The following is a 9897-nucleotide window of genomic DNA, read 5'->3' as shown; positions in this document are numbered from 1 at the left end:
CCACAGGTATCGTCATGTAAGTCCAACTCCATAGTTCATGACTAATCTCAGAAGAGATGCAAGACAAACTTCGAAAACTCACGGGAACACCAGTGTTTGGGCTAAAAACTCTGGGCCTCCCTATTAAGGGGGCAGGTCAAGTCCTTTCCCTGCCAAAGCCCTAGCAGCCATATTCACACCCTACAGCCACCACCATGCCAGAGCCCAATTTCACTGCATCTTGACTAATCTCTTCAGAGACACCAAACCAACAAAAATTACAGGTTTACCAGTTAAGGAGATGAAAATTTTGAAACGTTCTAGGAGTGGGAGAGGGCAGCTTCTCCAACCCATATATATAGCTGGAAGCCCCATCAGTCACATCCATATCCCACAGCCACCTTCATGGTAAATTCATTGATCCAGTTCTATAGACTCTGGAGCTCCTGGACCATGCAGCCACATACGGGGCTGCACAAAACCTCCAATTTCTTTAGTAATGACGCCAAATTAGATTGGAAAGTAGCATAGAAGTCAACTAAGTTCAATAAACAAAAAAGAACAACTCAGAGTACACAACTAGCAACAAACAGCTTAGTAAACCCTCAGACAATGAACTAATGTCTCCATTGTAAGAATAACAATTTTAACACATTTTCTTTCACTGAAGTATATTTTGCTAATTCCACTAGCCATTTAATTCTAACAAACAATATAAAATAAATTATTTTGTACCTGTCATGAAGGCGGACTGGGGCGCACGGGGTGGGGGGAGGGTGTTCAGACAATCAGTACCAAAGGGAATGTTATATTGGTATTGGAACTGGTGTTAGAACATTTTGTATTATGAACAACTTTGCAAATCACAGTGTTTAAGTAAAGTAATAAAAAATAAAATAAAACAATGTTATAGATACTTTAAAAACATTTGCTTCATTACTCTGCTGATATATAAAACCATGAAGTACCTTTTTGTGAGCACATATAGGTCAAGGTAGAAAGTGCAAAATGCAAATGCCCTGAGAGAACACAAACTCAACACAGTTATTCAAAGGTTCAGGCAAAGGCTGTAACAAGAACGAGCATGTAATTCAAAAGGTAGAGCATATATACTTTGCACATACTAAGTCCTCAGAAGCACATGATCGCCCCCAATGAGCTCCCCACTGGATGTAGTCCTGTATTCTTCAAGTACAACAGGATATTGGCCCCTGCAATGACTAATAGTCACAACATTTTTTTTTTTTTGGTTTTTCAGCCACACCCGTTTGATGCTCAGGGGTTACTCCTGGCTAAGCGCTCAGAAATTGCCCCTGGCTTGGGAGGACCATATGGGACTCCAGGGGACCAAACCTCGGTCCTGATCCTTGGCTAGCGCTTGCAAGGCAGACACCTTACCTCTAGCGCCACCTCGCTGGCCCCTGGTCACAACATCTGAATGTGTTTTTAGCACATAAACATGAGGTTCTTTGCTGCTTTGCCCATGATCTACCCTGATTTAGCGAAAGGCAATTTAGAGAAGCATATAGTAAATGGAGTGGCAAGCATGTTCACGAAACAAATTATTGTTAATTCTTTAAGAAGCAGAGCAAAGGGGCCGGGTAGGTGGCGCTGGAGGTAAGGTGTCTGCCTTGCAAGCGCTAGCCAAGGAAGGACCGCGGTTCGATCCCCCGGAGTCCCATATGGTCCCCCCAAGCCAGGGGCGATTTCTGAGCACATAGCCAGGAGTAACCCCTGAGCGTCAAACGGGTGTGGCCCAAAAACCAAAAAAAAAAAAAAAAAAAAAAAAGAAGCAGAGCAAAACAAACCAGCAGCAAAAACCATTCTTATTAAAATTAAATTAATTGGGGACTGAGTCATACCTCACTGGTAAAGCCTTTCATGTATGAGACTTGGGATTTATCCCTAAAACCTTAAAAAATAAAATTAAGTAAAGTAAAATAAAGATACTTTCTTGTTTTACTTTACTTATTGATTGATTAATTGATTGATTTTGAGGGCACACCCAGTGATGCTCAGGGGTTATTCCTGGCGCTGCATTCAGAAATCACCCCTGGCAGGATGGGGAACCGTATGGGATGCCAGGAATCCAACTGGTTCTCTCCTGGGTCAGTCACATGCACTCAAATGCCATACCACTGTGCTATCTCTCAAGCCCTGAGACTCTATTTTTCACTGCCTCCATTCAACTCTTGAAACTTTATCACCAACTTGAATCTTTGGGTGAATGTTCTCTTCTCCTCTACAAAAAGGATTATTTGGCTCTAAATTTGAGCCTTAGCATTGCATGATTCCCCCAAGCAGCAAGGAATATTAAACATAATACTTAATGTTATGTATTAAATATTTACACATTAATATTTAAATATCTTTAAATTATGTTTACAAATGCAGACCTCAAATAGATATTTGTAAATCAATGTTCATAGTACCGTGACGCCTGATAGCAGAAATAGGAAACAATCTGTATTTCCACTGATAAATAAGCAGATTGTTTAACCACACAAAGTAATGCTATTTAGCCATGAAAAGGAATAATTTGGACACATGCTAAACCATAATAAAACTTTGGGACATCCCCCCAAGCCTGCCAGGAGCAATTTCTGAGTGCAAAGGCAGGACCAACTACTGAGTGCTGCCTGGTGTGGCCCCAAAACAAACAAATAAACAAAAAGCATGGGACATCATGCTAAGTGAGATAAATCCAACCCTGCAGCATAGAGTGTGACTAGCTCCAACTCTGAGTGCCGTAAAACAGCCAAATCCATAGACACATACAAAAAAGTTGTGCTTGAGGCAGGAGGAAGAAGAACTTAGAATTTAATATAAAGAGAATTTGCACGTGATGCTGAAAAGGTTCTATTATGTCAGTGATGTTTTCAAGTAATATGAATTCATTTAATGCCACCAAGTTGTACTTCTAAAAGTGTTCAAGGCGGTAAATCTGTGTTGCGTATATTTTGCCACAATAAAAAGAAAGGAAAGGAAGAAAGAAAAGAGTACTTTCCATTTTGGCAGGAGAGTTTTGGGAAGCTGTGATTTTGTCCCCTGCTGTGTGTAGGCCTCTGTGCAAGACACCAGTCATTTATTTATTACAACACGGGAGAGAAATGACCCTGATTATCTTATAGATAAAAACAGATTCCAGTGAGGTTCCTTTAGCTCCACGAGTCACACAGCCGAACCTATTTCGATTCCAAGCTTGTGTTCTTACCCACTGCTCTCCACAACTCTTCATCTTTCTGGAAAAAAAAATCTTTTAGTTCTGATTAAAGCTAAGTGCAGAACTATCTGTTGTATCTCCACACCCTTTTATTCTGTGCTTTCAAAGAGGGAAATGGAAAAATAGCTTTCTCCGATAAATCCCCAATGAGTTTTTTTTTTCTTTTTTAACTTATAAGGTCTTACAGTTTATAAACTCCATTCTTGCTGAGTTTTTATTCCCTTTGCTTAAGCCTTCGGCTCAGCAACTTTTAGTTTTGAGAACACAAGCAGAGCAGAATGAAGAAGGGAGCAGACCAAAAAGTGTATGACATCCAGATAAAACAGGGTTTTTAAAAGGCACAAAAACAGGCACAGAATGATAGACTTGGTGGGACTGTAGGAAATAGAATTCTAACTTAATAGCATCCCCAAAGAGAGTTATGTGGCCAAAGAAATAGTAGAGGTGATAAGGTCCACTTGGATTCGATCCCCGGCTCTACATATGACTCTCTCAAGCCCAGAGAAAGAAAGGAAGGAAGAAAGGAAGGAAGGGAGGAAGGAAGGAAGGAAGGAAGGAAGGAAGGAAGGAAGGAAGGAAGGAAGGAAGGAAGGAAGGAAGGAAGGGAGGGAGGGAGGGAGGGAGGGAGGGAGGGAGAAAGGAAGGAAGGGAGGAATGGAGGAAGGGAGGAAGGGAGGGAGGGAGGGAGGAAGGAAGGAAGGAAGGAAGGAAGGAAGGAAGGAAGGAAGGAAGGAAGGAAGGAAGGAAGGAAGGGAGGGAGGGAGGGAGGGAGGGAGGGAGGGAGGAAGGGAGGGAGGGAGGGAGGGAGGAAGGGAGGGAGGGAGGGAGGGAAGGAAGGAAGGAAGGAAGGAAGGAAGGAAGGAAGGGAGGGAGGGAGGGAGGAAGGAAGGAAGGAAGGGAGGGAGGGAGGGAGGGAGGGAGGGAGGGAGGAAGGAAGGAAGGAACGAAGGAAGGAAGGGAGGGAGGGAGGGAGGGAGGAAGGAAGGAAGGAAGGAAGGAAGGAAGGAAGGAAGGGAGGAAGGGAGGGAGGGAGGGAGGAAGGAAGGAAGGAAGGAAGGAAGGAAGGAAGGAAGGAAGGAAGGAAGGAAGGAAGGAAGGAAGGAAGGAAGGGAGGGAGGGAGGGAGGGAGGGAGAAGGAAGGAAGGAAGGGAGGGAGGGAAAAAGGAAGGGAGAAGGAAGGAAGGAAGGGAGGAAGGAAGGAAGGAAGGGAGGGAGGAAGGAAGGAAGGGAGGGAGGGAGGGAGAAGGAAGGAAGGAAGGGAGGGAGGGAAAAAGGAAGGGAGAAGGAAGGAAGGAAGGGAGGGAGGGAGGAAAGAAGGAAGGAAGGAAGGAAGGAAGGAAGGAAGGAAGGAAGGAAGGAAGGAAGGAAGGAAGGAAGGAAGGGAGGGAGGGAGGGAGGAAGGAAGGAAGGAAGGAAGGGAGGGAGGAAGGAAGGAAGGAAACTGGAGATCAGCAACAAAACATCTGCCTTGATGTATGCAATGCTGACTTCACTTCCAGCCCAGAAAGTAAAAAAGAAATCAAGACAATTATGGTAAGGATACAAGCACTGCCAAATTTTTATATATAAATTTTATAAACTTCCTCCTATTAGGTTTAGTAGCATATTTTCTACCCTTAGAGCTCTTCACTGTTGCAAGGTACAACCCAAAATGTACCATTATATTATAAACGCCCTTTAAGATCAAGAAAGTCCTGGGGCTTCCGCACAAAGGGACTTGTTGGAGATTCCATAACCCAGCAAGCAGTATAGGAGCACCCTTCAAGTCAACTTAAACTCCTGGGGTGGGGAGAAATAAGTCTTCTGTGGGGCTGGAAAGAAAAGGAGCATTGCCTCTGGATCTGAGAACCCAGCTGTGCCCCCATAGCAAGGACCGATGGAACCTGAGGGGACTGTGTGTACTGCTAGTGAGAGGTGGCATTGTCAGTGGGAGAAGGAAGGCTTGAGTCACCAAACGGATCCTTCTTTTATCCCTTCTTGTAGGCGGAAGTGAGGAAAGCTGCTCATTTTTCAGCTCCTCTTAGCGAGAGTAACAAGAGCTAGTGGCTAAAGAGAGGGGGTGGGATTGTGTTCACGTGTAATTATAAGCGAATAACCCCCCTCTCACCAGCTCCAGAGCCCTGCTGAGAAGCTGCCCACGAGGGTTCTCTTGCTTACAGCCAAGCTGTCCTCAGCACTCTCCTCCCTCCACTCTCATCTGTGCCACCTCTGCCACCCCCACGCAGGGCCCGCTAAGTTGGGTGCAAGGGTGGAAAAGTTGTGGGAAGCCTGAAGCTGCTCTGAGAAGACTCACCCAATAGGATGGAGTGGATTGAGTTGGAGAGGACATGAATGGCACCTCCAAGGGACTCAGGATTGGGATGGGGTGCAGCAGGATGGGGTGGCAGGAGGAGCACAGAAAATACCAAGGGGGAGAAGGTAATCACCTGACCTGAAGGCTTTGGGTTGGTTTGTGAGGAAATTATGTTCCCAGAGCACAAGAAGTTCTGGCTTTGTTGGGGCTCCCTTAGTGGTTCAGCTGAGTCCAGGTCTTTGAGTAAGCAGCAATGGAGATGGCGCTAGAAGAATCCACCAATGGAATGGGTGCTTCTCTGGAACTTGTTCTAGGAAGAGAAACAAAGGGGAACAAAGTGCTAAGGAGAAGTCCTTGGAGGTGCACAGAGCACAATGAGAAAGGACAAGGATCAAAAGGAAGAAGTGAGGGGCAGGAGCAGTGGCACAAGAGGTAAGGCATCTTCCTTGCCTGCGCTAGCCTAGGATGGACCGAGGTTCCATCCTCCGGCATCCCATATGGTCCCCCAAGCCAGGAGCGATTTCTGAATGCATAGCCAGGAGTAACCCCTGGCTTCATCTGATGTTGCCCAGAAAACAAACAAACAAACAAACAAACAAAAAAAGAAAAAAATAATAAAGGAAGGGGGTAGAGAATGAATAAGTACTCCAGGGTGCCCAAGAGCAGAAATGCATCTTCAGAGGCAGTTGGGCAATTGCCAGTCACTTGTTTATGATCCAAATGGCTTCAGTTGTCTTGCAACAGAAAACAATTCTAGGAGAGAGTCTCTTCCACTCCATTCCCTTTGACCAATCACTCTTTGAACATGAGATCCGATTCTATCACTCCAACTCCCCAGCACTCACCAAATAACTCCTTCTGAGCAGAGAGGAATTGGGCTTTCTGTAGAGGATGTTCTCCCTTGAGGTTCTCTTTAGAGGGAAGCAACTACTCTGACTCCTTGGGGCTTCCACTGTTAGCCCTAGACTCAAGATCTGAAAGAAAGACAAGCAGTACCAGCAGTAATGCAATGAGCAAGAGAGTTTATTCAATTACTGCATGCTGAGGCAACCCAGATGGGACTTGCAAGCCCTTTTATAGGGTCACTAGGGCTTCAAACTAGGTGTAAACTATAGGTTCTTAGTACATGTTGTGCCACCCAGGTTTAAACTGGTTGGCTGAAGTAGTAGAGGAGGGGCTCATTTATCACCCACAGGCCACTGGGTGTTGCTAGTTTATCTAACTGTACTAGTACATGCCCTTCAAGTTCCTGGAACTGGTTATTCTGGGCTCTGCCACATATCTGATGCCTGTCATAGCTGCAGTTATATCTATAGCAAAGCTAAGTTACAGATTGGAACAAGCAGTTAATTCTAAACCAAACTTCATTCTAAATTTATATTCTAACACCACTCCACTACTACTATTCCCAGTCTACTCAGAAAGAATGGAATAGGGCCTCTCCATCCACAGAGGCAGAACATCAAGGAATTTGCCTTACAATGTGGCCAGACTCCTCCTGGGGTCCCTCCTAAGTGCAGCCTGGCATTAAGGTCAGTCCTGGCACTATGGGCATAGGCCCATGGCAGGAGTACTGGACACATTGCACTATACCTGCTTTAATTGTTCTCCTTGCCTATAAGGGAAATTTCTTCAGATGTTAAGCATCAAAATTCCCAAGGGGCTCTGGACAACTGGTTTATCCCCGAGTCACAGATTTTGAAATTTTTAATCTGTGGTCTTTGGGATTATGGAGACCATACTGGTGACCTTGGGATCAGGGAGATCCCACTGGTGATACCACAGAAAAAGGCATCTCTCCTGGCTCCCAGAGACAGAGTCAAGCCCACCAAGGATTTCCACACTCCAGAGAATTGCTCAGAATCCCCAGACTGCAAAGTAACACTCGTCAATCCATCTTCTTAAACTGTATTTCATGAGCCCCCCCCCCCATGTGGGATCTGGTAATTAAATATGAAAGGGAGAAGGAGAGGGCCACCAAAATAATCTTTAAAAAGTGTTTAAAATAGATTTACGATTTGTTACCAGGAAATGTTTTATTTTTGTACCTATCTGACACATCTGTAGATTCTGGGTCATGTAAGAATTCCTTGGAGCATGAAGGGATGACAAGTGGAAAAAAAGATTAAGAGGTATTGCCTTAAGACCATAGAAATAATAGTTTTACAGGTAAGGCCTGCAGTTGACCTGAGTTTAATCCCTGACACTCCATACAGTCCCTGAGCCCCAACCTGCAGTGATCCTTGAGCACTGTTGGGTGTGGCCCCCCCAAACCAAAATAAAATGAAAGAAGAGCGGCCTTAAACTACTACTTTGGTGCCCAAGCATAGTACCACTCAGAAGCCATCTGCAAACACCAACCCTGTGCACACCTCCGCAACCCTGAATGAACAGCCTCAGGCACCTCCTAGGGAGATCAGGAAGTCAACTCCCCTTAATCATGCTGGCGACCCTTCTGTCTATCTCCCTCCCACGGTGGAGGTGAATCAGTCTGAGTCATTAATTTCCTGACTTCACTGGGCTTTCTTTAGCCTAGTTGCAAAGCCACTAATCATTGAATGGAAAAAAAGAAGACTAGAAGTTGAATGGAAACAAAAAAAAAAGGAGAAAGCTAAAGATCAGTAAAGATGATTCTAGCTTTTGTCACACAGGAGTGTGTGACCAATTGCTTGCCTGCAAGACAGTAGATTAGGTAGCATTCAAAAATCCATGACTCACCCATTTGACAGCTTATTCCCCAGAAAATTCTGTGTATTGGGTATGAGCATGGTTATTAGGTGATTTAAGGGTTTTGACCAATGGTTCTGCTTCATTTTCTTAATAGGTTTTTCTATAGTTCAGATAGGTTTTCTCTTATTCAAAGGGCTATTTTACTTTTTTGGGGGAGGGGGGGTCACACCCGACAGCGCTCAGGGGCTACTCCTGGCTCCTCGCTCAGAAATCGTTTCTGGCAGACTCTGAGGACCATATGGGATGCTGGGATTCGAACCACCACTCTTCTGCATGCAAGGCAAATGTCCTACCTCCATGCTATCTCTCCAGACATCAAAGGCTTATTTTTTTTTAATTTAATGCCTTGAAAGATGTCACTGTCCTCTATTGGGGAAATGTGTCTGTTTCAGAAGAAATAAAAGCAGCAAGATCTAGCTAGTAGCTGTGTTTTCCCACTGCTTCAGCCTAACCTGACTGTCATTTTCATTTGTCAAGGGAAGACAATCTCCTTTTCTTCACCTGGGAAGAAGAAATCATCTTTGGTTTTAGGAAATATCACTGGGTTTGGGGCATCTGCCTTTTTTCTGGCAGACTTGTAAAGGTGCTTACAGGCATAACACAGCAGGACATCCCTACTTACTCGATTTGGTCTGTTGGCATCCTCAGTGCAGCCAAAACTTGAGTTTCAAAGAAAATGTACTCCAGACCTTGAAGATGTGATGCTTGGAAAAATCTAGGGGAGTTGCACATTTCTTTCTGCTCAGACTTCCCAGAAGCAAAAGAGTCGATCCTTATGAGTTTGCTACTCTTTATTAGGGTGTCCAACCCCCAAAATTAGGCACAGGAGGAGAGGGGTGCAGTGAAAAAAGCATGAATTTGAGTGTCCAGCCCCTCTGACTTCTCAATCAAACTTGCCATTCCAGGAGGCTGGTGTTTCAGCTCCAGTTGTTAGTCCCAAAGGAAATAAGATTATGCCAAAATAAATAAATAAATAAATAAAATTCATTTAAAAAAAAAGATTGTGTCCACAGGTTTCATCAGGAACCCCACATTTGGGGATTGTGCTTATGCTGCTAGCAGATCTCAGAAAAATCAAAGGTCTCCATAAGCAGGGGAACCCTGTGGAAGAAGTTAGGAAGAGTGTGTCAGAGGAGGATGCATGTTATGACCTTGTGCCTTCAGAAGGCAATAGAGTGTTTGAGATGTCTGCAGAATGAGTCAAGGGATCAAAGGCAGCTGGAAAATTAATAGGATGAGGTCACATCCCTGTGCCTGATCTTGGTCCATTTCTGGCCCACTTGGTCTCCTGGGCATCACCAAGTGTAGCCCTGAAGACCCCCCCAATCACTGCAGAGGCAACCAAGGTAATCCCCAGCACTGCAGGGCCAAATAGCACTGCAACCTGGGATTTTTCCTTCACATTGAATTGCCTGCCCAATTTGCTGCGTATTGCCAAGAATTTCCCCCAGACTTCCTGAGCACCACTTGAAAGATCTCTGATAACCTTCCTCCCAACACACACGCACACACACACACACACACACACACACACACACACACACACACACACACTGCAGGTGACATTTAGGATGACCTGAAATGGTTTTGTGAAAGATCACGTATTGGCTTTCTAGAACTTTCTCCCATGTCTGTGTCTACCTTTGGGTAGGATCCTGTAGGGTCTTCATGA

This window comes from Suncus etruscus, chromosome 3 (genome assembly GCF_024139225.1).
Source record: "Suncus etruscus isolate mSunEtr1 chromosome 3, mSunEtr1.pri.cur, whole genome shotgun sequence".
Lineage (NCBI taxonomy): Eukaryota > Metazoa > Chordata > Mammalia > Eulipotyphla > Soricidae > Suncus > Suncus etruscus.
The sequence above is the reverse complement of the archived record's forward strand: the minus strand, read 5'-3'. Positions refer to the sequence as shown.